This window comes from Adiantum capillus-veneris, chromosome 1 (genome assembly GCF_014529385.1).
Source record: "Adiantum capillus-veneris isolate H3 chromosome 1, ASM1452938v2, whole genome shotgun sequence".
In the NCBI taxonomy this organism is placed as follows: domain Eukaryota; kingdom Viridiplantae; phylum Streptophyta; class Polypodiopsida; order Polypodiales; family Pteridaceae; genus Adiantum; species Adiantum capillus-veneris.
The window spans coordinates 143239854-143264244 of record NC_140931.1 but is presented as its reverse complement, the minus strand read 5'-3'; positions in this window follow the sequence as shown (position 1 = coordinate 143264244).

Genomic DNA, 24391 nt, shown 5'->3' with positions numbered 1-24391 from the left:
GCTGCGTGCATTCTTTCTAGCAATTCATTGGTTAGGGGAAAATTGTATTTGTTTAAACGACATCCACTAATCCAATTAGCCATTGGTTCATCATCTAGGGTGGATAATTTTACTGCTCCACTTGGAGATACATCTTCAATGATAAACGGTCTGTTTCCCTTTTTCTTAAACTTGGGAATGTGTTGCTTAAGGGAATAGACTAAAACTAAGTCCCCTTTCTTAAAGATTTTTATGATTAAGTGGGAATCAAAAAACTTTTTTTGTTTCCGCTTTTGTGCAAGATGTGAGCTACATCAGTTAGCCTTTACTCATCTAATTTTTCCAAATCGTCAAGTCTTTGTAACAATTCATTTCCGTTCCAATCAAGTTTTTGTGCTACCCTTAATGTCGGCAATAGAAATTCTATTGGCAGTATGGGCATCAAGACCATAAACAAGGTTAAAGGGTGTAGCATTTAAAGTTGTTTTGAATGAAACTCGATAAGCCCATAGAGCAGCATGGAGATTCATTTCCCAGTCTGTTCTTCCTGAACTAACTACTTTAGTCAACACCGAGCTAAGAATTTTATTTGTATGCTCAGATTCTTCGTTTTCTTGTGGCTGATAGGGAGATGACTTGTTATGGATAGCCATAAACTCATTAATCCCCACCAGTGACAATTTCTATTGGAAATCCATATCTCGTGAATGCATACTCATATAAGAATGCAGTAGTGGTTTTGGAATCATTCTTTTGATTTGCTTTAGCCTCGGCCCACTTGGTCAAATAGTCCGTAGCTATAATGATATATTGAGCTTGGGTTCTATATACAGGTGGCTGTATTGGCCCAACAAACTCTATACCCCATTTTGCAAAAGCTCTAGTCCCCATCATTGTTCTTAAGGACATGCTATCTACATGTGTTGGCATTTTTTCTCATTCACAGGCATCACACCTTCAAACATATTCTTTGGCATCTGCCAAAAGTGTTGGACACCATATGCCTGCCATCAAGATTTCTCTTGTGGTGTCTCACTCGAAAAGTGTCCTCCAGCTAATCCAGCATGTGCTTGTTCTATAATCATAATATACTCATTTTCATTTGCACAGAGACAATTGGTTCCCAGTAAGAGCATAGTCTCTTACTTCAGTTTCAATTGCTCTTTGACGGCGTTTATTCATATCCTCAGGAAATGTTTGGGTCGATAAGTAAGTAACTAGATAGTTACTCCACTTAGGAACATGTGACATTTGAAACAATGTACATGAGGTATGGGTGTTTGTTTTTGACATTGAGGACAATCCTTTACAAAAGATCTAACATCTCTCCTCAAAGACGGCCAAAATACTCCAAGTCTCAACATTTGTTGCATAGTTTGGTCTTCCACAAAGTGAAGTCATACTATGATAAAATGTGCTTGACTTAGGTACTGTTATTTTTCTTTAGGATTAATGCATAATAGCAATATCCCGTCTCTATTTCTTTTGTATAGCCTACCAGCTAGTAATTGATACATAGTTGATTGCTCGATTAATCTAATCGTGATAGGGAGTGGTATTTGTGAATCCACTTGAGCTTTTGTCATCAATGACACAATGTTTTCCAACCATCTAGGTATCATTTCCACGGAGAACAAATAGGCATCTAGTAGATCATCGTCTACCCCTTTAGGTGATTCTTCTGAAACAATCCTTGACAAATGATATGATCATTGGTGTGTAGTGCCCTTTTTTACAACCACAGTTAAATCAAATTCCAGAAGAATTATGAACCATCTCAGTATTCTCCTTGTGCTGCTTTGTCGTCCACAAAGAACACAAACTTGTTGGCTAATAGGTAATCTCTATACTTTTTAATGATATAGATCATTCCTAATCCTTCCCTTTTGGTTGTGGTGTAATTCTTTTCGGTTATGTTCAATTGTTGGTTAGCATAAGAAATAGAAAAGTCAAGGTTGAGCTAGTATACAGCCGATAGCAAAATTGGAAGCATCTACATGTACGTTGAATACCTTATTCCAATCTGGTGCTTTTAATATTGGAGCTGAGGTGAGAGCTTTCTTAAGCTTCATGAAGGATTCTTCACATGATTTGGTCCATTCAAAGTGTGTAATCAAGCTATACATGGGTTTTGCAATTATAGCATACATGTAGATGAATCGTTGGTAATATCCACAATGCTCCATGAAGGCTCGTACCCCCTTGACTATTGTTGGTCTAGGCAAATCAGCAATGACATGAATCTTCTCAATATCAATAGCTATGCCATTTTTAGACACTATATGTCCAAGAGTTTTTCCTTGTCTACCCATGAATGTGTACTTTTCAGGATTTAAGCAAATCCTATAAAGTCTACATTTTTTGAATACCTTTCTGAGGTGTTCAAAATGATCAGCCCGGATTGATGAATGTATGCATAGATCATCCATATATACTTCTAAGAATTTCCTAAGATACTCTTTGAAAGCATGGCTCATCAACCTTTGAAATGTGGATGGAGCATTAGTTAGCCCAAACGGCATACCATTCTGTTACAAAAGCAGTTTTATGCTGATCTTTTGGGTCAATCAAAAGTTGATTGTATCCCAAAAATCCGTCTAAGAAGTTGTAAGCTTCTTTTCTTGCAACTCGTTTTGCAACTTGTTCTAAAACATGCGCTCTTGCAACTCGTTCTAAAACATGCTCAGTGATTGGAAGAGGAAAGTTTTCTCTAATGGTAGGTGCATTCACCTTTTTGAGATTAACACACACTCGTAATTTTCCATTTTTCTTGGATACTACCACAATTGGAGACAACCAATCTATGTGTTCAATTTCATAGATGAGTTCAGCTTCTTTTAGTTTTTCAATCTCTTCTTTTATCTTCCTGGCAAATGTTTCATTACATGTGTATGTCCTTTTCTACTTGGTTTCGCATCATCTCTCCTAGGTATAGTATTTTGACAAATTTATAGATCTCAAAAATCATAGTCAAACAACCTGTTAGGGAACTACGGAAACAGGGCGAGTCTTACGAAGGGCCTGAAAATACTAAAATGGTAGACTTGGCTGAACTAGAAGAAGAACCTTGGCCTGCTTACATTGTGAATGAGCTAACGAAAGAAGAAGAGGAGCTCCACACATCCAAATAGGAGTGTCTTTGTTTAACCAGGATGGAAGATTGGTTTCAGCCGAAAAGGCTGAATCAAACTCTTGTATGGGTGTTTTCAAGACATCTCTATAGGTGTGATCTTTTATGTTTACTCTTATTATAGATCCCACTTGCTTCAAGTACATATAATTGTTTCCCCAATCTTGGATAAGCTGTACCTATCGCATGAAAGGTCTTCTCAATATGATTTCATAGCTGAGTCCGTCATCCAAATGCAATTTCATTGGAGTTTTTCTCTAAATGCAATATGACCCTAATGGTCTCTTAATGTGTCTGTCATCCAATTGCAATTTCATTCGAGTTTGTCTAATGGCTGGGTGTCGCCAGGATTCCCATACTGCTTTAGTGGCTATGGCTATGCCAGCTCCACTATCCAGTATTGCCATGGTTTCTGTGTCATTATATTTCACTGGGAGGGTGGTGTTTCCTTCTTCCCCTTCATAATATTCTCCAACTCTGTTCATGGGAACAAATCGAATCTCTTTTTTGTCCATTTTGTTTTTCAAATTTTCCAAATTTTTTGAGATTAACCCCGTTATCCCCACCTTCTCTAGGGTTTTCTGTAAATCATTCCATAAGTATGGTCTGAGTTTTAACAGTTCTCCCAAGGTAAGAGTGCATTGGATGGGTGTAGACATGATTGAATGAATGTTTTCTACTTCTAGGGTCTGTTCATCTCTTTTTACTTGAGTGGTCTTACACACTATGGATTCATCTTCATTATCTCTCAAGCAAGAGGGTAATGTTTTGAAGAGCAATGGTTTTGACATTCCTGAAGCATTAGATCCGCAATCCTCGTACAAGGATTGTACATCCATGTTCACATCAGAAGGTAGGTTATCCAACCAGACTTCCTCTATAGGATTGAGTGGTCTTACACACTATGGATTCATCTTCATTATCTCTCAAGCAAAAGGGTAATGATTTGAAGATCAATGGTTTTGACATTCCTGAAGCATTAGATCCGCAATCCTCATACAAGGATTGTACATCCATGTTCACATCAGAAGGTAGGTTATCCAACCAGACTTCCTCTATAGGAGCTGACTTTAGAGTTAGGCTCCCATCGTTGATCTCTCTCACTTTTTTCCATAAGTGTCTTGGCGAGTCTTCTAGAAATGGAATTCCATCTAAGGCATCTTTGTTGTCCGGCACTATAAGCTCTGGTTCTTTTGTTTCAAGGTCGAGTTCTGCCACCACATCGGATTTTTCTTTGGTGTCTCGTACCACAAGCTCTTCAGATTTTGTGATACTTTCAAGCTTTGGTTTTTGTTTTTCCAGTAGTTCTTGTGCGATTCTTACCAAGTTTTGATAAGCTTCCAGCTTAGCTGTTTCCATGTATGGAGAAGGATAGTTTTTCCATTTGTTTTCCATGTTTTGGCCTGTCTCAAGTCCTACTTGGTAGTCTTCCAATGCGGCATTAATAGGCTCAAAATTTTTATCAAACAACCAGAATGGATCCTCCAGATTTCACGGTTATTTCTTTGATTTCACTTCAAGTTTCTTTCAGCATTTGCTGGAATAGATTTTTTGCTTTCTCCTCAATTTCAACCCATTGTTTTTGTTTTCTCATCTCATATCTTTTGCTTTTGCTTCTTTTGATTCTTTGAGAGGAAAATTTTGTATTTTCCAAATCATCAGAGGAGTTGTGTTTCTTTTTCTTGGCCTGGGATCTAGTGATTACCTTGATTGGAACAATTGGTTCACTCTCTGATGAGCTACTAGGTATCACTTGGACTACGTTTATTACGGTTTTACCCTTGTTCAAAGGATTTTTAGGACAATCTTCCGGAAAGTGTCCTCCCTTTTTGCAACATTGTATGCAATAGGCTTCAACTGGTTTGAGGTTTTTTTCAGACTCTGGACATTCATTTTTCCGGTGATCATCAGCACTAGAGTTATGAAAATTTCTTGTTCTTGGCTTAATCATGGGTCTTACCATGGGAGGTATGACACCTTGATTAGCTACATTTATATCTTGGTACGAGCTCTAGTGGAGCATAAGTCACGGTTTCTTCCACTGGTGGTGGATGTGAATTATACCAATCTCCTTATACCATTACTGTAGATAGACTAGGCTCCACATAGGGTGTAACATGCACTAATGCTTGTTCATCTATGATTTCTTCAAAGTGAATGTACTTTACAGGTACTGCATTATGTCTTGGGTACAGAGGTTGTTGTCCCAACACAGGTTGAGGTCTTTCCATACCCATTGGTGGTCTTTGAGCTTGGGCCAAATTAGGCTCATATGTGTACATGGGTTGTCCTTGTGGCCTCATGGGCACGTACTGAACATTACCATCATACTTTGGTCAGAAGTAGCACTCGTGGGTCTCATGGTTGGTCCATTTACCCTCGGTTGCATACCATTTTTGTGGCCTACTTGAATGTCCCTGTTGAGGCATCCTCTGTCCTAGTCCCCTCATAGGTGCCTTTTGCATGTTGTTCATCATGTCATTCATCCCTTTAAGCATATGTTCTATGGCTGAAAGTGGTGCTAGAGCAGCCATTCCCACTTGTGCTGGTTTAGTGGACGCTGTTTTCTCACTTTGGTTATCCTTAGGGAAATTTTCTTCGTTGAAAATATCACAATTGTCTCCTAAGTCAATAGCATCTGACACACACTCTTCTAGGTTTGTATGCTTTTTACTACAGAGTATAGCATGAAGTTCTTTGTTTAGCAATCCCTCTAAAAAGAAGGATATAAGTCGTTCTTCTATAGGTATCTCTAGCCCTGGGCATCTGGCAATGTATTGTTTCATCCAAGTCACACAATCCCTAACAGACTCACCATGCTTCCGTTTAAAGCTGTAGATTTGAGCTACTGTATTATGTTTGATCCCCGTTTTGGCACAAGAATCTACAAATCCTTGAGTTAATGTGTTAAGGTCCATGATTGACCTTGCTAGAATGTTTTGGAACCATGTCAATGCTATTCCTTCTAATGTCATTCCAAACCCCTCGAATTGAGTATGGAAATCAAATATTTGTTCGACTCTTAGCACTTGCTTAAAGCTTGCTAAGTGGTCATATGGATCCCCTGATCCATTGTATTTTCTGATCCATTTCTAAAAATTAGCTGGTCTGATGTGTTTATTTAGTTAAACTCCTGATCTCCTGGAAGTTGGTCCTGTTTGCGAGTCCTTCAAACCAGTCTGTTGGAAATAGTGACTCATGTAGCCATGGATTGGCCTTAGTGTCACCAGGTTTTCTATGTGATGAGGTGGTTTCTGGCTTCTTCACATCACTTTTAGATGATCTTTCATGGTGTTCATCTCTTGGAATGGGACACATGCAAATGTTCCAGATCTTTATCAAAATCAACGACGAGCGTCTTTCTTTCAGACGGATTCTCTAGAAGGTAGGCATTGTTGATTATATTCTGTATGGATTGAACCTCGATAGTAGTGCTTGTTTGCATCAAGTCCATTTTGTAATAGACACAGAATTGGTTGCAAAAAATACCAAGCTGATTGATGACCCATGAAAGTGCATACACATCAGTTGATTTTCTCCAAGGGCATGTAGATCTGGTATTCAGTAGTTCAGCTGCTCGCCAAGGCCTTTTGGCATGCTCTTTTGTCTTGCGAATATTTGTTTGTCTTCTCTCATACTGTGGAAGGACAAGACCCCAATCTATAATGCCTATTCTTGGTATTCCCTCACTAATGAAGTCTAGCATAATGTTCCAAGGGTGAAGGTCATTGTGAATAACTCCATTGTCATGTGAAAATGCCAAAGCTTTTATTAGCGCATGAATCAAAGACAAAGCATGGTTGATGATAATCCTACATTTATGCAACGCTAGTTTAGTTGGTTTTTGTGTTTTTGATCACCCATGGCAAGTACAATTTCATTGATGCTTCCAGAAGTTGTAGGCACACACTCCATCAAATCGCCAAGGGAAGTTCCATTGAAATAAGGAAATATAAGTACCCATGGTGATTGAATTGTATGTGCAAGAGCACGCACAATACCTTGGTGATTGAGGTCAACACTGCTCTCGATTACGAATGATTTGAGTTGTTGCTTTGCTTGCCCTTTGAATTCCTTACAGCAGTACACATTGTTGGACGGAAGGAAAGAAATCCCTTTGATCTTGCATTCATGAGTGTCTTCATATGACCCAGATCCTAGTTTCCTTCCTTGTTTTATAGCCTTAAGTGGAATGCCCAAGGTGTCAAAGCAAAATGAGTTGAATACAGTTTTCTGAATATGCAAACTAGACATGGATCCTTTGGTATCTCGAAGGGTCTCCTTCCACAATTTCTTACTGAAGGTGTTATGTGTGTCAATATTCCTTGCGCGAGTGGACTTTTCCTTTTCAACCTTCCAACAGTTATACCAATGTTGTAATTTCTCCATTTGTATGTCCTTTGGTAAGTCAGCTTGCAGGTCAGGGTAGCACATTTTGGAATGTCTCCAAGAATACTAAAGAGAAGGTGTTGCATGTCACTAATATCTGCACCCTCAAACTTCAACGCTGTTCAGCGTACCACTTCAGAGAGCAAGGCTTGCAAGCGCGGCTCATCTCACAAGGTTGTTGTTATCTCGCCCAATGTGAGGGCATCCACTTCACGCACATATTGTGTGTGTAATCTCTTTTTCAATTTCACTGCTTGATCGGGAAGCATTTTACCTACAAGCACTGAAATGACATTATGATGCATTGGCGAGAGCATTTATCACTTCACAGCTCAAAAGGGGAGCTAGATTTCTTGCAGCAATGACAAGTACTGTATTGACAACGAGGAGGGAATGGAAATCAATAAATTAGTGTATATAAATAATTTTTTTAAATGACATCAAATATTTGATAAAGAAGTGCAATATGTTTTGGTCAAAATCCATGCTCGTAACCTAGGAGGGGCCCTCCACATACAATCTAGTAGGAAGTGAAATTGTTTCACATTGAATGGGGTGCTAAGGATAACAACTAATGGAAATTGTGCTCCTACAATGGGAACTATCAGAAAGTGGCTCGGCTAGGCACAACGACATGGGGGTCTAAAGTGATAGCGAATGTTGCAGTACGGGATCCGATCTTTGTAGTCGACAGGTTAAACAATGGAATTCTATAACTAAATGCAACTTAACAGTTTAAAATGGGGGTGTGTACCAAGGAGGCAATCACCACAGTGTGTCTGTATGGGAGACAATGACATTTTCAATTGAGAGGAAGATTGGTGTCGAAGTAATCATGCTTTTGGTGTGTGATAAATTTTACAATTTAAGACCGGGACGTACACAAATGATAGATGACGACATTTGCAATCGATAAGACAATTGATGTCAAAGTGATCAGGCTTTGGGAGTGTCATATAGGTCTCTATATTTATGCCACAACAGAAATAAATTCAATTTTAGAGTTTAAGATGGGGGCGTGCACAAATGAGATGATGACTACAATGTGTGAATGGGAGAGCACGACATTTGCAACCGAGAGGACGATTGATGTCGAAGTGATCAGGCTTTTGGAGATTCATACAGTCCTTCACATCTTCCTAACAATAGAAGTAAAATTTAATTTTCTTCTCAATACCCTAAATTGATATGTACACAAAAACAACCTCTAAACTTGGAACGATAAATTGATAGTAATGAACAATATACTAGCAATCAATTGATCCCTGGATTTTCAACAACAACGCCATAGTACTGCATAATAGATGAGCAACCTTGATCACTAAATCACCAAATAATGACAGAGTGTTAAGGAAATATGGTTTCTTAATAAAAAAGACAATGCAAAAGTTTTGCGTTAATTGACAACATGGAATTATTTGTTGCAGTAAATTGTACAATACAACAACATGCACGTGCAAAATGCTAGTGTTTTTTGTGAAAACATCGTGCACAGAATGGTGGTGTGTTGTGGAAAAATAAACCATACATAAGTATGGTGTGGAGTTGGCACAATTCTCCACATTTTTTTATAATACTGTAAGGAATGTGCCTTTCTCCCACCACTTTTATCCCCTCCAGTGTTGAAGGGGGGCTTAAGCTTTTCCTCTAGTGTTAGAGGGGCTAGTTTTTTAGTAAAATCTTTTTTTTTTTAAAAATGAAGATAGTTTGTTGGCTTCGCTTTCTTGCATCTGATTCAAGGAACAAGCACGCATGCAGTATTGTCGATATGCAACGTACAAAAATTTGAAGTAGGGATTCTATTAAACAAATTTTTTAAAGGAAAAACCCAAACATTGGCTTAGACAAAGATTGTAGTGTTTAAGCTCTCTCTCTCTCTCTCTCTCTCTCTCTCTCTCTCTCTCTCTCTCTATGAGGTTGCTGAAAACAGCACGCCAACACACACACACACGTAGATGCACATAGTGGGGCCATCGCGAACCACTGTACTTGAGTAGCTTCAGCCGCAACAACTATGAAGGATCATTTCAGCACCCCTAGAGGGTTCATCTTCTCCGAGTTGATCTTCTCACTAATAGGTCAAAAGGGTATATTTTTGTAAGAAAGGACTAGCATGGCCACTTCAAAAAAGTAATTGGGTGTTGCTCAATAGTATAATAAACAAAAATCCTTAGACTAACAATATCATTGTGAATTTTTTTACCTTGATTATTTCTATGGCTATATTAGCATCTTGCATACAGCTCAAGATGCTCTCCGGCTTGGAGTCAACCAAGATGCACGCGTGGGTGATTATGGAGAGAGAGAGAGAGAGAGAGAGAGAGAGAGAGAGAGAGAGAGAGAGAGAGAGAGAGAGAGAGAGAGAGAGAGAGAGAGAGAGAGAGAGAGAGAGAGAGAGAGAGAAGTTACATTCCATCGTGTCTTGTTGACCTAAGCTAAGAAGAATCATAGTGCTTTTTTTGTACCTTGCACAAAGCGGGGCCATCGCGTAGGTGATTATGTCTCTCTCTCTCTTTAAGCCTTTGACTAACAATACCATAGTGAATTTTTCTACCTTCATTATTTTTGTGTCTATATTAGCATCTTGCGTACAGCTTAAGATGCACGCGTACATCTCCCCAGCTTGGAGTCAGCCAAGATGCACGCGTAGGTGATTATGTCTCTCTCTTTCTCTCTCTCTCTCTCTCTCTCTCTTTGAATAACCTGATGGATTGTTTTTTAATAATCAAGGCAAGGGGGGTTTTAAAGACAAGGATCCAGAAAACATTTTCCTAACCAAGAGAATTGCCTGTATACCTAAGACGACCTTGCCATATCAAATTAGAGCATGTGTGTTTCCAGGAATTAATCATCAACTGAGAAGTAATACAACCAGTTTTTAGAGGGGCATGCGAAAACAATTTGTCCCAGTCTGACATGTTCCATGTGCCATGATAGTAAACCACTGTGAAATGATATCCCACATGCATCTGGACCAAATAGTGTCCCGTTTAAACATATGTTTGACCATAGTTGCCCGTCGAGCGTGAGCATGTGCCTGCAGGTTAAGCACCCCCAATCCCCCTTGATTTGTATGACTAATAACAAAGTCCCATTTAATGAAGGTGCAAGTTTTCCCCTTATTTCCCCAAAGGAATTTTGTCAGCAACGTTTGTATCTGATCTAGGTTCTTTTTTTTCCACTCCAACAATGGCAGATAGTACAACATATATGGCACAAGAATGACCTATATGATTCTGAGTCTGACATGCAACGGCCACTCATCACAGTATTATGAAGCTATTTCGTCCGGACTTTGGATAAAACCTACTGAACCAGCTGGTTATTATTTGAGTGTATTTCTATTGGGTACCCCAAATATCTGACAACATGTCCTTTCGGGATTCTCTTGCCAGCCCAAATAAGATTGTTAAATTGGTCTGCATTGATATCAATAAGCACATATTTTTTCAAGTTCAAGTTCATTCCAGCAGCCAAAGAAAACAGGGCGAGGTAAGACATACATTTATTCAGATTTAAATTGGTAGCATGTAGAAAAATCAAAGTGTCATCAGCAAAACCTAGAGCCAACAATTGTTCTTTGGACAATTTCATCCCATTGATTCTCCCTAGAGCTGATTGTTTCTCCAAAAATCAAAATAAAGGATGAGTACTGATAGCAAAAAAAAGAGGGCTTAAAGGGCACCCTTGTCTCACTGATCTTTGGATCTAAACTGGGCCTGAAAGTCTGCCATTTACTATAATCCTTGAGGTAGCCTGCTCACCCAACAAGAAGATGCATGTACTCATGTTGGTCCCAAACCCCATTTTTTTCATAATAGCATAAATGAAGTCCGAGGCTACAATGTCAAATGCCTTTTCAGAATCGAGTTGTAGCATTACTGAGTTTTGATTTGTTTTGACAGCATATTTGGTCCCCAGTTGAACAACCAAAATATTGTCCAGAATAGATCTGCCCCAAATGAATCCCGACTGGTTTATATGGATATGTTTCTGTAACAGAGGGGATAATCCGATAGCCCCTGATTTAGCTAGAACCTTCTCTCTCTCTCTCTCTCTCTCTCTCTCTCTCTCTCTCTCTCTCTCTCTCTCTCTCTCCTCTCTCTCTCTCTCTCTCTCTCTCTCTCTCTCTCTCTCTCTCTCTCTCTCTCTCTCTCTCTCTCTCTCTCTCTCTCTCTCTCTCTCTCTCTCTCTCTCTCTCTCTCTGGCAATAGCATGGAAAAGCAAGCAAAACAAAACAAAGAATTACCTCTTCTGCGCTCTTAGTCCTCTGCTCTGCATCAATTGCTGTGTGTGCGCACGTGCACGTGCGCGTACGGGTGCTGCTTGCTTTTTTGCATGCTAAGAACGGTGCCAAGCTGCTATAAAAGGTGGTGGCTGCTTACTTTTCTGCATACTTTTAGCTTACCTTTAGCTTTACCAGTTCTCAAAACAGTACGCATACCAAGTGGCATACCTCCCCTTCCTCTATGGCAAAAATCACTCTTACATAATCATGGTAACAAGCTATGGAAAACCCAACTTCGTGCTTATAGGATCTCCCTTCCTCTCCAAGAAGAGAGAGAGCTTACGAAGCTTCTTTTTGAGACTCCAAAAGGAGACTATCTTCGATAAGAGAGGAGGAGGAATCCAATGAACGAGCAAGAAGTGGAACCTTGAATTTCTATGAAGATTTGGCTACATGAAGACGGTGGTCTCGATAATAGAAAAGATCATCCTATAGTTCTTCTCCTTATCATTTCAAAAGGAAAGGGAGGAACAAAGGAAGAAAAATCAAGAAAGAGGTCACCCTCTTCTCCTTCTTCTTCACCTTCCTCCTCTTCTGATGAAAGCAACGGATATTCTCCTAGAGAATACAAGAGGAGAGGATGTTAAGCTTATATTTGAAGCTACTCTAAATATAGCCTTGAATCCCCTATATATATATATCATCTTGTGTGCGTATTCTACACACTTTGGGGTTGCACTCTCTGCGTATCGTCTCTCTGTTCTTCTCTTTCTCTATCTTCTCAACATGGTATCTGAGTGTAGTTACTTTTTCTTCACAAAAAAAGAGAATGTTTTGTCTTGCACGGCTTTGTGCTGCGCACACAAATAAAAAATTTACAATTCAGCAAAACATAAAATCATCATAACTTTTTGCTCAAAACTCGGATTTCAGTGCTTGAAGAGTCGTTCTTAACGTTTTGGTGCATTTTGGAGCTGGTGGTCAAATTTGACAAATTTGTAAAATTCTTCACTAGAAGTAACTTATGATGAAGTGGTAACTGTTTTCAATACGTTTTCAATTGAAATCATCAAAAGGTAGGAGCTTTTATATTTTCAAATCTATTTGTGTTAAGCTTTTTGTTATGAATCTTTGATTTATCTTTCTTGTATCATATTCAATTTGATTTGCATAAAAGAACTTAGATTAATAGTTAATTATGTTGTACTCAATGAGAGTTCTATATTGATACGTGTTGAGTTTTTTATTGCATGATTCTTGGATTTTCTTTCTAGGGATCTTATGCAATTTAGTTTTTGTAAAAGAAAATTAATAGAGTAAAAGTTAAGCATATTGAATTGACCTTGTCTTTAATTCTCCTTATTCCAAAATTTATGAATTTTCTTTTTATGGATCATATGGAGTTCAATTTATGTAAAAGAAATTAGAGTAAAAGTTAAGAATATTAAATTTACATCGTCTTTCATTTCAATTTATATGTTAATAGAAGTAGATAAATTGAGTGATCTCTATATTTACTCTTTATATATATCGAGTTACATCAAAATCATATCACTTGAAATATTTTTGTTTTTCTTTTTATCCTTTCCATATGAATATTAAAGTGTTATATTTTAATGATTTATGTAGTTACATTTCAAATACTTACGATTTTATGATTTACTTTATAATCTTCAGCCAAAGTGATACTTATGCTTTGATAATTCACATCGTTTCTCTTCTTCGTGAATGTCAATGGTTATGATTTTGACGATTTATCAAAGTGTTATATTTTGATGATTTATTTTCTCTTTTCATTAAAAAAACAAACAATTATAATTTTAATGATTTGATATCATCGATAACTCATGCCAAATAGTTATGGTTTATTAATTCAATTAAACTCTTTACATATAGATGTTAAAGAGTTACAATTCTGGTAAGTTATCAAAGAGATACATTTTAACTATTTAGTTTTAGCTAAAATGTGAAAAAATTATGATTTTTACTTATCGTCAATCCTTATGATCATTTGTTATTGAGATTTACATTTCCATATGATCATTAGAAGTCGTTCGTACTGATCGTTTTTTTCTCAAATGATTATTTATTTATAGAGTTTTTTTATGATGTCAGGATATATTTTGATAGTAGTTATCATTCATTTGTATTGATAGTTTCTTTTTGTGATGATTATTCTTTTAAGTTGTTGTTCTATGATACCGTCATATGTTTTTATGACTATAAGTTATATATATACATACCTTGATTATTGAGATGATTGTTATTCTTTTTCCATGTACTTGTTCCATCATGAGGTCATGATATATTTTCATGATTAGATTCGTTCTTACTAATCGTTCATTATCAAGATGGTTATTATTCCAGGGATTTGTTCCATGATACGTTTTCATGATGATTGAAAGTCGTTCGTAGTGTTTGTTCATCTTATTGAGATGGTTATTACTCCATGGAGTTATTTCATGATGTCATGATGCATTTTCATGATGATCATAAGTCATTCATATTGATCCTTTGTTGTTGAGATAATTATTCTATGATGTCATGATACATTTTCATGATGATCACAAGTCATTCGTATTGATGATCATCCTATTATTGATATGATTACTATCCCATGGAGTTGTTCCATAATGCCATGATGCATTTTCATGATGATGACAAGTCATTTGTATTGATCATTCATTTTATTAATATGTTTGTTATTCCATGATGCATTTTCATGATGATTAAAGTCGTTTGTTGTCGAGAAATTTGCGGTCTTACCAGGAAAGCACCGGGATTTTGGCTGTGAGAGTTTGTGAGAGAACTTCAAAAACTATAAGAAGGAGTTATACCACAGATGCCATGAAGTCTAGGGTTTGGAATGAAGAAAAATCAAGAAAAAATAGAAGATCAAAACAACACAAAGATGAAAACATCAAGGCTAAGGCTATGGCCGTATCGTATCATAGGTAATATGAAAGGGTTAATAGATGAGTTAATGGAGTTCAATGTTTCCCGACCAAATAGGCTACGAATCGTTCTTTGGAATTGTAATTTTGTGCTTACCATAATATATATGTTTTGTTTAGTGATTGGGATTGATTTTCTGTACAAATCCTCTTGGTTTATGGCAAGATAACTACACTTACGTCAAAAGGAAAGTTATACTCTATAACGGGTAGTATGATGGGATCTAGTGAAAGAAGTATTTTGTTGAGCCTTTGTGGGCCAAAGAGAAACACTATACGTTGTTCAAAGTGTGTTTTACGGCTAATTCATACATTAATTGCAATAGATTTCACAGAGTGGAAACGATAGAAATTTACATCATGTGGATTATTCATCTAGGATAACTCTAGTATGTGCAATGTAGATATGAGAGAAGTGAAGAGAAGAGAATTTTTCCCTCCCAAGACCTATTCTTGTCCATAGGCAATAGGGATATTGCGGGGCGAGATGTACTTGTAGCAAGGAGAACCTAGAATTTTTAGGGAGGATGACTCTCTGAGAGTGAGAGAGATAGATTTGGTTAGGGAGAGAGATGAAATTAGAGATACATGTTAGATTAGAGATGAAAAAGAAAATAACAAGAAACCAACAAAATATCAAAGTGAAACACATCTCACTTGACAAACTTTTCGAGAGTTGTTCACCATTATGATGGAGAGAGAAGAAGAGGCAAGACTTCAGCTTTGATTGATTCACCAAGTTCAAGAACTTCTTTGATTAGAGTTGATATTCCAAGGATAGCCTAGAAGAATGGCTAGTCTTCCTCTAAGAGCAACTGTAGGCTTAATCTTATGTTAATGGCTAAGTACAATTAGGAAACAATTCTCTCATTCCCTCATAATTCATCTCATGAATCATTTTAAAGGAAGAAGAGGTCCCCTTTTATATATAGGTGAAGGGCCTCGAGGTTTACACAAGGAAGAGAAGAGCCAGTCTGAACACGAACTGACAAAGTTTGAAATGATCTATCCCTGCCTGATGTGGGCAGACTATGGTCCACCATTTTGATCATAGCTCCTCAACCGTGGCTCCAAATGAAAAAGTAAAAATGGGGGATATAAAATTTATAAGCTACGACTCCCATTTTATATACTTTTTCCAATTCAAATTGAAACCTTATGTAAAAAGATCATCAAAATAGGGTTCATTTTTGGTAGCAAAAGTCTTCTTGTGGTCCTCTTAGCATATAATTTCATTTGATTCCAAAGGACACCTCATGCAATATGAAATCATGACATTGCTACTTGACAAAGTTTTATAATCATACTTGTAATAATACATTAAAATAGGTGTATCTTTGAGAATTATGCAAGCTAGTTGCCACTAGGATTTGATTCCTTCCTAGTAGAGCTATTTAAAAAGAAATATAATAAATATATAAAAGATACATAGAATATATATATTGGAAGTTATTCTAGGTATAGGATCTAGATAGTGTGTGAGATGATAATGAGATAGTAGAAATAAAAAACGAATGCTTTTTGCCCCAAATTATAGAGGCATAACTATTGACTCTTTTCCCATAGTATATTTTGATGGGGTAAAGTAAGAATATGTTACCCTTGAGATAAATAATAGGATGAGATAGAAAGATGATTATCATGCATATGTACATTATGGGAAATATATTATGTCTCTAAAAAGTTGCAAGATAGATATTGTAGCATTCGTTCCCACTATAAATATATACGTGTCACAACACTACGACATCCACCCCCTCTAAACCTGCACATCCTCTGGTATGTGCCAGATTTGATTTGTGGCAGCTTAAATTTCCTTGTAGATCTTCCATGATGTCACCTTCATTGATAGCTTCCAACACTTCACTTCACTTTGATCTTCACCTGTGTTTTGATCTTCCTCCCCCTCAACATCTTCTGGATCATTGTCTCCTCTTCTCTTAACACTAGGTTGGTAACCTAACAGGACATAAAAGTGTCCTTTCAAGGTTTTGGAAAAAACCTCCAAAACCATAGTAGATCCATTCATTTTGTAAAATCCTTTCATGAGGTTATAGTTCAAGGCCTACTAAACATGGAAAAAAAAAAGAAACTTGTAAAATTTCTCATATTTTGGTCACACCAAGCCTCCAAAGTTGATAGACCTGTACATTTTCATCAAAACAGTCATTTCTTACGTTTTGTTGCATAAAAATAAGATTAGGGAGTTTTGTAGGACTTGAGATAAATTCCCTAGTTAACTTCAATGGGTTGGTGATCAGAACATATGATTTCTTCTCACTCACTATTTTTTGTTTTGCCAAAATAAATAGGTACAAAAAAGTTGAATTTTTACCATTCTGCAAACCTATCATCAAAGTTTCTATAGCCACTCTCAATACAAATAATATATGCATGTTTTCTTAGTTCCCTATTGTCCTTTATGTTCATAAGGAGCCATGGAGCATGTCAAAAGAATAATACATCTCTTACGAAGGGGAATCTTGGGGACAAAGATGAAGTGTTAAATACAACGAACATGAAAAGACAGGGTTGAACATTATGAGTTGTAGAATCCCATAGAAACTATTCAATATCTAGCCAAATTTGATCCTTATGACTAGATATGGTTACTACCTACCAAATGCATGTAGTTGTCACAAGAAACTAACAATATTGAAAAGGCTATACTTGATATACTAGAATGTTTCGTTTTCTTCCATAATTGAAAAAATCAACCATCGTTGTGTACTATGAAAAATAGGGTATTAAGTGCCCCAAAACTCAAGTAATGTTAGATTTATGTTACAATATGCGACATAGAAAATCAAAAATGAATTTGGATATCATGAAATCTACCAATAATCCTAGAAGAGCTAAAATTGGCTAAAAAACAGGATTTGACAATTTTTGTAATTTGGTTATAACTTACAACTTTAATATTTATTTCTCCCTAGAAGCAACAGGACATGTTGAGGACTACTACAGATATTTCTCTAGCATTATAGACTCACAAACATGAATTCTAGAGTGGTATAGTTGCAAAAAGTTGAAAAAAGCCAAAAATAGGACCCGTTTTTTCACACAGTTTAGGTTGTGAAATGTTGTGCAAGGACAATGTTAAAGATGGAATTGATATTCCAAAAAAATGTTGAGTTTTTTTCAGCTCATGAGACAACTTTCTAGATAGATAGCACCTCAAAATCCATTTTTAAACTCTTGACATAATTCAAGGAAAATGGTCACTTCACAGGACATAAAAGTGTCCTAGGACATAAAAGTGTCCCATTACCAACCTAGTGTTAAACATTTTGATCCTTTTTCTTGAAATGGGAATCTCTACTTTTGTACCATGTGGTTCAGACAAGCTATAAGTAGCATTTTTATGCATATTCTTTACAACATACAGTCCAAACCATCTATTTGAAAACTTACACATGACTGTGTGCTGGTTATCAAGGCTGCTATCATACACTAAAACCCAGTCAACATTGTTAATTGATTTACTCATGATCTAATGTCTCTTACCAAAGGAGTCCTTGTTTTTCAACCTTGCATTTTTGAGTCATTCTTTTGCAGCCTCAATGTCTCCAGGTCTTCGCTCTAATTGCCTTATATGTGAAATGCAAGGAGATATTCCTTGCTAATCCCCTCTTGCCAAGGTAGTACATTCCATGTGGGAATTGTATCTTCAATTGGCATCACGGGTTTTGGAACATACATCAACTCTGTAGGCATGTAGCCAATTACTGAGTTATGTGTTGTATGATTAGCCCACAAAGCATATGGCAACAATTTTGGCCACTCACAAACTCTTCTTTTGCAAGCCTTGGACAAAGCTTTGATGATAGGAGGATGCTATCTTTCACTCTTTCCACTGCCTTCAGGGTTGTAAGTTGTAGTAAGAGAAATCTTGATTCCTAATCTGGAAAAGAACTCCCTTGCTTCCTCGGTATCCAGTTCACCTCTATCTGCAATGATCTTTCCCACACAACCATAACGGCAAATCATCTCATTAAGAAGGAATTTGCATACAGATTTCGTGGTTTTAGCTCTTAATGATCTCCCTTCAACCTGGTTAGTTAGGTCCTCTCATGCAAGAACTAAGTATCTCATCTGCCAGAGTCCTAAAGGCATTGTGACCAGATCCACAACCCATTTATAATGCATGGCTAGTGGATATATAGCGTGCAATCCATCACGATGTTGGACATTTGAATACATTTGACAAGTTACACATGACTCTACAAAGTGAGATATATCTTTATTCATACTCTTCCACAAGTATTTTTCTTTTAACTTTGAGAAGATTGCCCACACACCCCTGTGTCCAGCCCATAGAATCTTATGAAACTCTTGCATGAGCTTTACTTGAGTCTATTTTTTACATATAACCCCTTTCTGGTGTAGCACCCTTTTGTTCAGGATGCTTCCACAAGTAACCATCCCTCAAAAAGTACCCATATGCTTTCCTACGTATCCTCCCGAATTCTTGTTCGAACCAATCATCCTATTTTGTTAGAGTACTCAAGTAGTTTCCAACTAAAAACCAATCACCTTCATAAATCTCTTTCAAGAAAAATTCAAGTGCATTAGTCATGAAGACATTGTTACTTTTGACATGAGAGATAGAATAGAACTTTGTGCCCAGACCATCTCCCCCTTTCAATCATCTATGACTCATCTTTATACCTTGCCCTTGATAGCATATATACCATTGTATTGTCTTTACCTATCATATGCTTAAACTCAAGATTTAAAAATTTAATGTAGTCAATCCATCTCAACATAGCAATGTCTAGCGTTGAGCAACTTGTAATCATCCCAAGAAGTGGTAGACAATCTGTTTCTACAACGACACATGCACCAATTAGCTAATATTTTCCATTTTTCAAGGTTGTAACCATAGCCCATAACTCTCTCTTTATGTGTGGATAGTTTCTTTGGAAATTACTTAGTACCTTTGCTCCAAAACTCACCACATACCTGTGTCCTTCTTTGTCATCTTGTCCTATTGCCCATCCAATTCCTGTAGGACTGGTGTCTACTGTCATGATTACTGACCTTTGACACTCATAGTCTACCTTTCTCAATGTTGGTGCTGATTGGAGCAACTCCTTTAGCTTTTTGGCTTTTACACGTGCTTCTGTCCATTTAAACTTTTGATTCTTTCTAAGCAATTGATAAAGAGGATCATCTACATGTGCATAATGTGGAATCCAAATAACATAAAAGACACATGCTCCCAGAAACCTTCTAACCTAAGTGATTCTAGTGCATGTTTCTTTCATTCTTTGGATGACATCTACCTTTATTGGACAAGGTTTCCTATCGTACGGCCCGCACATGTGCCCCACAATGCGCACTTCATTGAAACCAAACATAAACTTTTTTCCTAAAAAACTAAGATTCACTTCTTCTAGCCTAGATAGAATTTTATTACAATCAATTATGTGATTTTTCACAAACTCACAAAATCCCCTAAAATCCAAAGATTCATCTTTGTCACTTTATTCACATCCCTTGATAGGAAAATCATCAATGAAAGGCATTGTGATTGAGGAATAAAGTCACATAAGACCTTATTCATCCCATTCATCATATGTGCAACCGAGTTAGTTGCTCCCTGCGGCAAGGTACACATCCTTACCAAACCCAAAGGTGTCCTCATGGTTGTCAAGTCTTTGCTTTCAATTGCAAGCTGAAATTAATCATACCCTGAGTAGAGATCTCCCATCGAGTAGATTTCCCTCCATGCAAACGCCTCTACAAACTCATTCAGAATTGGACTTGTAGCTACATTTCTAATTGTCACCTTGTTCACTGGTTGCATATCTTGGATGAACCACTGTGAACCACCTATTTCAGTATGGAGCACAAGAAGGCTCCAAAATTCCCATTTTGATCTTCTCATTCAATAGCTCTTCTAACTTGGTCAAAGTAGCCTTTGGAATCGGAATAGGCTGCAGATTCCAAGGTGTAGAAGGTATTGTAAAACTTATCATAGGAGCTACAATAGAAGGATCAACACATCCTATCTCATGTGGCTCAAATTAAAAAACCTTACCATGCTTTGAAATCATTTCTTTGAAGCACCTTGTCTCCTCCTGTGTTAGAAACTCCTCACAACCAATTTGCAACTCTTGAAAAGACTCCTTTGTGAAGGTATGCCTAACCGTTTTAGGATTCCTCAAACTTGGTTGCAAAGAAGCCCGATCAATTATTTCCTTGTTGTTGGGTGGTAAGCATGAAGCGACTGGTTTCACCTTTTTTGCTACACTCTTGTGTTTAGTTTCGACATGGATTTATAGGCCAAGTTTTTGGTTTTCTTTGAAAGCTTCTATTACTTGATATATTTCCATAGATTTTCTTTGAAAGCTTCTATTACTTGAGACATTTCCATAGAGCATACTTTCACAACTTCATTTTCCAGATGCAAACTAGATTCCATTATAGCATCAACCTCACCCATAGTATCTACAAAAAAAACTTGTTCACACAAAATAGCAACCCATTCTTTTTCATGCCTATTTGTACATTATGTACATATTGCCTCTCACATCTCTTCAAACCTTCAAGTTTTGTAAAACATACTGATCTATTCCTTGTTACCAAGGAGCCCATTGAGGAAGTTTCACCTATTTTTGGATCAAGCAAGACCCTCTTTCTTTTTGAACCACTGCAATCTCAATTTACAATGGTACTTGGCCAAAACCCATCATTTCTCTATGATCATGAAACTCTTTGCTCACCTTTGGTAGTGGATGTTCTTTGAGGTTGTCACAAATTGTTTCATGGTTTACACAAACTGTGAGAAATTGAATAGCACGTTTAACATTTTTTCTTTGTATCATGGCACAGGATGAACCATCATCCATTACCTTTTTTTCCATTCAAACTCCCACGATGTAGGGTTGTCCAAGGATAAGATGATATGAAAATGTCTCCTGTATAAAGAAGTTTTTTTTTACCTTTACATCACATATTGTCATGTTTACACTTGGATATGCTGCATACAATTCACTTGATGAATTGTTTTCCACACTCACCATCGAACCATGTTCTGTGTCCATTGTCCATTTACATTTGTTGTAAAGACTTTTTGACATTATATTTATTTTAGAACCATGGTCAATTAAGGCAACAAATGTTCTTGAAGATCACCTACCTTGACCAATGTCTTTGTAGTAGCCCGTGCCCAATGGCTTATAGACTAGTGTCTCCTAGGAATACCTTGAGATTCTTCCCCATCATCAGCAAATTTCACTTCCCTTACATTACAAGAAGACTGATAGCATCCCACCCTAGCTTCATCACCTTTTTTAGTCTGCACCTGTTCTCCTTGTGTCTTCACAGTATCGCCTTCAGCTAGACTATCCAAGTGTTTGCTTTTTTCTCTTGATGATGTCGCTAATTTCTTCATGGAAGTCATGCTTGGCTATGCCAAGTACCTCTCCCAAATTAAACTCAACCTTGCTTTTCAAAATCCTCTTCTCTATAACTTTATTTAAGTCTGTAGCAAGCTCAATGTCAGATTGTAGTTTGTAAGCTAGTCCTTTTGGCTTACCTTTTGTTGGCTCCTTTTTCTTCCCTATTGTAGATTCCTCCATGGTCACTTCTGGTGAAGGTGCCTCCTGTGTTGGTGGTGCTAAAAAAGGTGCTACATCATTCCTCCTTACACTTCTTGTACCTCTTTTTGAAGGCCGTCCATCACCATTTTCATGCCTACGCTTTTCTTCTACAATGGCTTCATGGCTTTGACAGTTTGTAATGTATGCATGGACAGACATTGAATCCACTAGATCACTCCACCTTGTTTCTAGATGTATGCAATCACCTGCTTCATGTAGAATCTCTTTTGTAAGATTTCTCTTTTTAGCTAATTACATGACATTTGGCCAAAGTTGACCGTGATGATCACTCGCCTCTTCATCACTAAGATTCTCAATTTTTACTCCTTAAGTAACTGCCTCAACTGAAGAGGTGGCATGGTTAGTGGCCATATCTTCAACTAAGGTTTGCATTCCCCCCTTCCCAAAGTTAGTTCTCAAAGGTAGACATGTATCTCTTAAGTGGATTTTACCATCCTTAAAAAAGACAACATATTTTGTCAAAGCATAACCAACACTATCACAATCCTTTCTTACATGGTCTGTGCTATCACACCAAATAAATCTATTAACAAACGCTTCATTGGGCTATTGTCTTTGCCTAGGAAGTGGCCCTGATGGTTGACATTATTCTTCAAGCTTTGCAAGCTTCACCTTCAAGTCACGCATTCCTTTCACAAGCTCGTCCAACATGGAATCATCAAACTTAGGAGCCATAAAAGTAAGTTTTACCATTTTTTCAAAAGTTGAGGGGAAGGACTTGTAGTGCTTACTACCATCTTGTCCCTTCTTCTTTGTCGTTTAGTAAGTTATCTTGCTCAGCAACTTTGTCTTCAAGAAGAGTTCAATATTTTCTGACCAAATAGGCTACAAATTTTTCTTTGGAATTGTAATTTTGTGCTTACCAATATATATATGTTTTGTCTGGTGATTGGGATTAATTGTGTGTACAAATCCTCTTGGTTAATAGCAAGATAACTACACTTATGTCAAAAGAAAAGTTATAGTCTATAAGGGGTAGTATGCTGGGATCCGGTGAAAGAAATATTTTGTTGAGCCTTTCTGGGCCAAAGAGAAACACTATACGTTGTTGAAAGTGTATTTTAAGGCTAATCCATACGTTAATTGCAATACATCACACAGAGTGAAAGCGATAGAAATTCACATCAGATGGATTATTCATCTAGGATAACTCTAGTATGTGCAATGTATATACAAGAGAAGTGAAGAAAAGAGAAGTTTTCCCTCTCAAGCCCTATTCTTGCCCGTAGCCAATAAGGATAGTGCGGAGAGATGTACCTGTAGGAAGAAGACCTAGAACTTTTAGGGAGAATGACTCTCTAAGAGTGAGAGAAATAGATTTGGTTAGGGAGAGAGATGAAATTAGAGATACATGTTGGATTAGAGATGAAAAAGAAAATAACAAGAAACCAAGAAAATATCAAAGTAAAACACATCTTACTTGACAAACTCTTCGGGAGCTGTTCACCATTATGATGGAGAGAGAAGAAGAGGAAAGACTTCAGCTTTGATTGATGCACCTAGTTCAAAACCTTCTTTGATTAGAGTTGATATTCCAAGGATATCTTACAAGAATGGATAGTCTTCCTCTAGGATCAAGTGTAGGCTTAGGCTTATGCTAATGGCTAAGTACAATTAGGCAAAAATCCTCACTCCCTCATGAATTCATCTCATGGATGGTTTTCAAGGAAGATGAGGTCCCCTTTTACAGGTGAAGGGAACCCTCAAGGTTTACACAAGGAAGAGAAGAGCTAGTGTAAACAGGAGCTAGCAAAGTTTAAAATGAGTTGTCTTTGCATGATGTGGGCAGACTAGGGTTCACTATTTTCATCTTATCTCCTACCATGGCTACAATTTTTTTTTAAAAAAGGGGGAAAAAATTCAGCTCATAAGCTATGACTCCCATTTTATATACTTTTTCCAATTTGGATTAGAACCTTATGTAAAGAAATCATCAAAATAGGATGCATTTTTGGCAGCAAAAGTCTTCCTGTGGTCCCCTTAGCCTAAGCTTTCATTTGATTCCAAAGGACACCTCATACAATAAGAAAGCATGACATTGCTACGTGACAAAGTTTTGTAATCATACTTGCAATAATGT